We start from the raw sequence: 6,717 nt of genomic DNA on the forward strand, positions 1-6,717 counted from the left end.
TGGACTCAAGTAATCTACCCTCCTTGGCCTCCCAAAGCATTGGGATTACAGGTGAGCCATTGCACCTAGCAACAGTCATCCTGTTTCCCCAGCCACCCTAGTGCTAGTCTGATGGGCCCATGTGCAAAATATGTATTTAGTTTTTGTTTTACAGTTAAAATTAATTTTTAATAAAATTTTACATAAAAGCTATGGAATTTTAATCAGTTTGACTATAAATAGGAATTTTGTAAACTTTGTATAGCATTTATAATTCTTTTTTTAAAAAAATTGTACTTTAAGTTCTGGGGTTTGTATGTAAATCTTGCAGGACTGTTGCATAGGTACATACATGCCATAGTGGTTTGCTGTCTCCATCCCCCATCACCTACATCAGGCATTTCTCCCAGCGTTATCCCTCCCCAACCTCCCCACCCTCCACTGTCCCTCCCCTAGGCCCCCAACCCCCAACATATCCCAGTCTGTGATGATTCCCTCCCTGTGCCCATGTGTTCTCATTGTTCAATACCCGCCTATGTTAACTCAGTGAAATTTCTATGGATCCAGTGGTGTGGGGCATATAAAGACGTCCTTTCTATGGCAAAGGTTAAGTTCTTGCATCTGGTCTTTTCTACAACCAGATAAAATGCATAACACCTGATGGGCCTCTTTAAACTTTTGCGGCAAAATATTTCTTATTTGAGTGTGCTACTCTGGCCCATTTACTGAGTGACCTAAAAGGCTGCTAGTTTTGAGTGGAACCCAGAACAAGTGAAGTCTCTGCAACTGGTCCAAACTGTCATGCAAGCTGCTCTGCCACTTGGACCATATGTTCCAGAAGATTCAATGGTGCTTGAAGTGTCAGTGGCAGATAGAAATACTTCTTGGAGCCTTTTCCATGCTGCTATAGGTGAATTGCAACACATAGTCCTAGGAATTTGGAGCAAAACTCTGCCATCCTCTGCAGATAACGACTATATTTTGGAGAAACAGCCTTTGACTTGCTACTGGGCCTTAGTAGAGAATGAACAATTAACCTTTGGTCACCATGCTACAATGTGACCTGAGCTGTCCATCATGAACTGAGTATTATCTGACCCACCAAGCCATAAAGTTGAGCATGCACACCAGCACTCAATCACCAAATGGAAATTGTATATAAAGTTAGGCTTGAGCAGGCCCAGAAGGCACAAGTAACCCACAAGAAGAAGTGGCCCAAATGCTGATGGCCCCACTCTTGGTATATTACCTCCTCTCTCCCACCCTCCATCTATTGCCTCATAGGAGTTCTCTGTGATAAATTGAAAGAAGAAGAGGAAATGAGCCTGGTTTACAGATGGTTGTGCATGATATGAGGGCACCACCTGAAAGTGGACAGCACTGCCACTAATAATAATCCCTTTCTGGCACATCCCAGAAAGACAGTGATGAAGGGAAACCCTCTCAGTGGGAAGAACATAGAGCACTTCAGATTGTACCTTGTTGTTCATTTTTACTTAGAAGGGGAAATGGAAGTCTGGCATGGTGGCTCACACCTGTAGAGGCTGAGACGGGTGGATCACCTGAGGTCAGGAGTTCGAGACTAGCCTGATCAACATGGAGAAACCCTGTCTCTACTAAAAATACAAAATGAGCCAGGTGTGGTGTATGCCTGTAATCGCAGCTACTCAGGAGGCTGAGGCAGGTGAATCACTTGAACTCGGGAGGTGGATGTTGCAGTGAGCTGAGATAGTGCCATTGCACTCCAGCCTGGGCAACAAGTGGGAAACTCTGTCTCAAAATAAATAAATAAACAAATAAATAATAAAAAAATAAAAAGAAGGAGAAATGGCCAGAAGTTTGAGTGTATATTGATTCATGGACTGTGTCCAATGGTTTAGATGAATGGTCAGGAACTTGGAAGGAATGTGATTGGAAAATTGGTGATGAGGAGGTAAGAGAAAAATATATGTGGGTAGACCTCTATGAATGGGTTAAAAAAAAAACAAACCCTGAAGATATTTGTGTCCTATGTGAATGCTAAACAAAGAATGACCTCAGAAGAGGAGGATTTTTATAATCAAGTGGATAAGATGATCTGTTCTGTGGATAATAGTCACCTTCCTCAGCTACTTCTGTCATTGCCCAATGGGCTCATTTACAAAGTAGCCATAGTGATAGGGATATAAATTATTAATGGGATCAGCAACATGGACTTCATTTCACTAAGGTTGACCTGGCTATACCCACTGCTGAGAGTGCTCAATCTGCCTGCAGCAGACACCATTACTGAGTCATTCCCTAGGGTGATCAGCCAGTTATTGATGTCAGGTTGATCATATTCAACCACTTTTATCATAGAAGGGGCAGCATTTTTTCTTACTGGGATAGAAACTTACTCTAAGGATGGATTTACTTTCTTGCACACCATGATTTTGCCAAAACTACCATCTGTGGATTTACAGGATGCCTTATCCACTGCCATGTTATTTTACATAATATTGCTTCTGATTAAGGAACTCACTTTACACGTGAAGTTAGAGCAGTGGGCCCATGTTCATAGAATTCACTGGCCTTACCATGTTCCCAGCCATCTGAAGCAACTGGTTTGGTAGAATAATGTAATGTTCTTTTAAAGGCTTAGTTATAGTACTAACCATGTGACACCACCTTGCAGGACTGGGGCATACTCTTTAGGAGACTATGTATGCTCTAAATAAGTGTCAAATATGTGGTGCTGTTTCCCCTGTAGTCAGGATTCACAGGTCCAGGAATCAAGGGATGAAAATTGAAGTGGTGTTACTTACTATACCCTAGTTATCCACTAGCAAAATTTTTGTTTACTGTCCCCATGACCTTATGCTACGCTGGTGTTGAGGTCTTAGTTCCAAAGGGTGGGATGCTACCACCAGGAGATACAATAATTCAATTGAACTGTAATTTAAGATTGCCACCCTGCTACTTTGGGCTTCTTGTGCCTCTATGCCTCTAAGTCAACAGGCAACAAATGGAGTTACTGCACTGCTAGCATGATTGATCTTGATTACCAAGGAAAAAGCTTGCAACTTGTTGGGCTCTTACTTCACAATGGAGGTAAGTATGATTATGTCTGGAATACAATAGACCCCTTAGAAGATCTCTTAGTATTACCATGCCCTGTGATTAAGGTCAATGGAAAACTACAGGTGGGCATGGTGGCATATACCTGTAGTCTCGGTTACCCAAGAGGCTGAAGCAGGAGGATTGCTTGAGCCAAGGAGTTCAAGGCCAGTCTGGGCTACACAGTGAGACTCTCATCTCTAAAAAGCATGACAATAAGTCAACTCAACAGTACTGCTAATGGCTCAGGGCCCTCAGGAATGAAGGTTTGGGTCACCCTACCCCACCCCACCAGGGAAAGAACCATAAGAAGCTGAGATATTTACTGAGGGCAAAGGGAATATACAATGGATAATAGAAGAATGTTGTTTTAAATACCAGCTACCAGTTGCAGGTGACCAGTTTCAGAAACGAGAATTGTAATGATTATGAGTAGTTCTTCCTTATTATAAGAGGGAAATATTCATAACAGTCTTCTTTGTCACAAATGTGCTTGTTTGTGTGAATATTTATGTCAAATTTCTTTTCTTCTCTTTCTTATTTTCTTATCGTATACAATAAAATGTATTAGTAATAGTTAATCTTCCATCACAGTATTTAAGTCACAGGATATCAAGGAGAAGAATAAACATAACCCAAGGACTTTTCATTCTCTCACAGGGAAAGGGGTAGTGCATTTTCAGTTGTACAGAGTTGTAACAAAAGTTGTCTTGTTAGGTGGAAATATGACTTTGTTATTATCTTTATTTGGAGATATATATATGGGTGCTTATTTGGTGAGGGGTGGATTGTGATCATTCATTTTGTATGTCAACTTGGGTCAGGCACAGTGGCTCATACCTGTAATCCCAATTCTTTGGGAGGCAGAGGTGGGTGGATCATTTGAAGTCAGGAGTTCGAGTCCAGCCTGATCAACATGGTGAACCCCTGTCTCTACTAAAATATAAAAATAAGCTGTGCGTGGTGGCAGGTGCCTGTAATCTCAGCTACTCAGGAGGCTGAGGCAGGAGAATCCCTTGAACCCAGGAGGTGGAGGTTGCAGTGAGCTGAGATTGCACCACTGCACTCCAGCCTGGGCAACAGAGTGAGACTCCCTCCAAAAAATAAAAACAATAAAAAAAGTCAACCTAGCTGATTTATAGCACCCAGATATTTAATTACACATTGATTTAGGTGCTTCTATGAAGGTGTTTTGTGATTTACACGTACAATCATTTGATTTGAAGTAGAGAATATTACCCTTGATAATGTGGATGGGTCTCATCCAATGAGTCTCAGGCTGTAAGAGCAAAACCTGAAGTTTTTCTGGCAAGGAAATATGTCAAGACTAAAGCTTTACATTCTGCCAAGTTTCTAGCGTGTTGGTTTGCCCTACAGATTTCTAAGTCAAGATTGCTTCGTCAACTCCTGCTGGAGTTTCCAGCCTGCCTGTCTGTCCTACAGATTTCAGACTTGCCAGCCCCCACAACTATGTGAGCCAATTCCTTAAAATATATCTTATATATGTCTTTATATATACATATAAATATAAATATATATACATATATATATATATATATATATACACATGTATATATATATATCTATATCTCCTATTAGTCTCTTTTGAGAACCTGACTGATACAAATGTGGAGGGATAATTTTATTTTATTTTATTTATTTATTTATTTATTTTTTTTTTTAAATTTTTTTTTTTTTTTATTGCATTTTAGGTTTTGGGGTACATGTGATGAACATGCAAGATTGTTGCATAGGTACACACATGGCAGTGTGCTTTGCTGCCTTCCGTCCCCTCACCTGTATCTGTCATTTCTCCCCATGCCATCCCTTCCCACCTCCCCACCCCCCGCCCCTCCCCCATTTCCCCCCAACAGACCCCAGTGTGTAGTGCTCCCCTCCCTGTGTCCATGTGTTCTCATTGTTCAACACCCGCCTATGAGCGAGAATATACGGTGTTTGATTTTCTGCTCTTGTGTCAGTTTGCTGAGAATGATGGTTTCCAGGTTCATCCATGTCCCTATAAAGGACGTGAACTCATCGTTTTTGATGGCTGCATAATATTCCATGGTGTATATGTACCACATTTTCCCTATCCAGTCTATCATCGTTGGGCATTTGGGTTGGTTCCAGGTCTTTGCTATTGTAAACAGTGCTGCAATGAACATTCGTGTGCACGTGTCCTTGTAGTAGAATGATTTATAATCCTTTGGGTATATACCCAGCAATGGGATTGCTGGGTCAAATGGGATTTCTATTTTTAGGTCCTTGAGGAATCGCCACACTGTCTTCCACAATGGTTGAATTAATTTACATTCCCACCAACAGTGTAAAAGTGTTCCTATTTCTCCACATGGAGGGATAATTTTAAATAGGATAGAGAGGAAAGGTAACTTATGAGTACCATTTATATTTACACCAATAGTTAATGCTTTTTATTTTTACTGTTTTCAAAAAAGTACTTTATTTTTCAAATTATTTATACATAAACTTTTAATTTTGAGATAATGTAGATTTGCATGCAATTTGTTGATCTTTTCAGAGGTAGATTTTTGTTTTGGTGGTTAATTTGTATAATTTCTCATCTTATTATTTCCTTCCTTCTGCTTACTTTGGGTTTGTTTTTCTGTTTTATAAATTTCTTTTTTAAAGCTTTCTAAAAATTTGGTGGCAAGAATTTTCTAGTTTATTGAGGGAGAATCTTAGATTATTGTTTTGAGACCTTTCCTGTTTTATTTGTTTTGTTTTTGTTTTTGTTTTTGTTTTTTTGAGACGGAGTTTTGCTTTTGCTACCCAGGCTGGAGTGCAATGGTGCAATCTTGGCTCACTGCAACCTCCACCTCCTGGGTTCAGGCAATTCTCCTGTCTCAGCTTCCTGAGTAGCTGGGATTACAGGCACGCACCACCATGCCCAGCTAATTTTTTGTATTTTTAGTAGAGACAGCATTTCACCACGTTGACCAGGATGGTCTCGAGCTCTTGACCTCGTAATCCACCTGCCTTGGCCTCCCAAAGTGCTGGGATTACAGGCTTGAGCCACCGTGCCCGGCCTCCTGTTTTTTTTTTTTTTTTTTTTTTTAATTTTTGTGGGTACATAGTAGGTGTGTATATTTATGGGTTACATCAGATATTTTGATACAGGCATGCAATATGTAATGATCCAATCAGGGTAAATGGGGTACCCATGCTTTCAAACATTTATTCTTTGTGTTACAAACAATTTAATTATAATATTGTAGTTATTTATAAATGTACGATTAAATCATTTTCACTATAGTCACACTGTTGTGCTAGCAAAAACTGGTTTTTATTCATTCTTTCTATTTCATTGTACACATTAACCATCCTCACTTCCTACCCCATCCTCACTACCCTTCGTAGCCTCTGGTAACCATAATTCTACTCCCTATCTCCGTAAGTTCAATTACCTTAATTTTTAGCTCCCACAAATAAGTGAGAACATGTGATGTTTGTCTTTCTGTGCCTGGCTTATTTTGCTTAACACAATAATCTCCAGTTCCATCCGTGTTGTTGCAGATGACAGGATCTCATTCTTTTTTTATAGGTGAATAGTACACTATTGTCTAACTGTACCACATTTTCTTTATCCATTCATCTGTTGATGAACACTTAGGTTACTTCCAAATCTTGGGTATTTTAAAT

The sequence above is a fragment of the Saimiri boliviensis genome, chromosome X, assembly GCF_048565385.1.
Source record: "Saimiri boliviensis isolate mSaiBol1 chromosome X, mSaiBol1.pri, whole genome shotgun sequence".
In the NCBI taxonomy this organism is placed as follows: Eukaryota; Metazoa; Chordata; class Mammalia; order Primates; family Cebidae; genus Saimiri; species Saimiri boliviensis.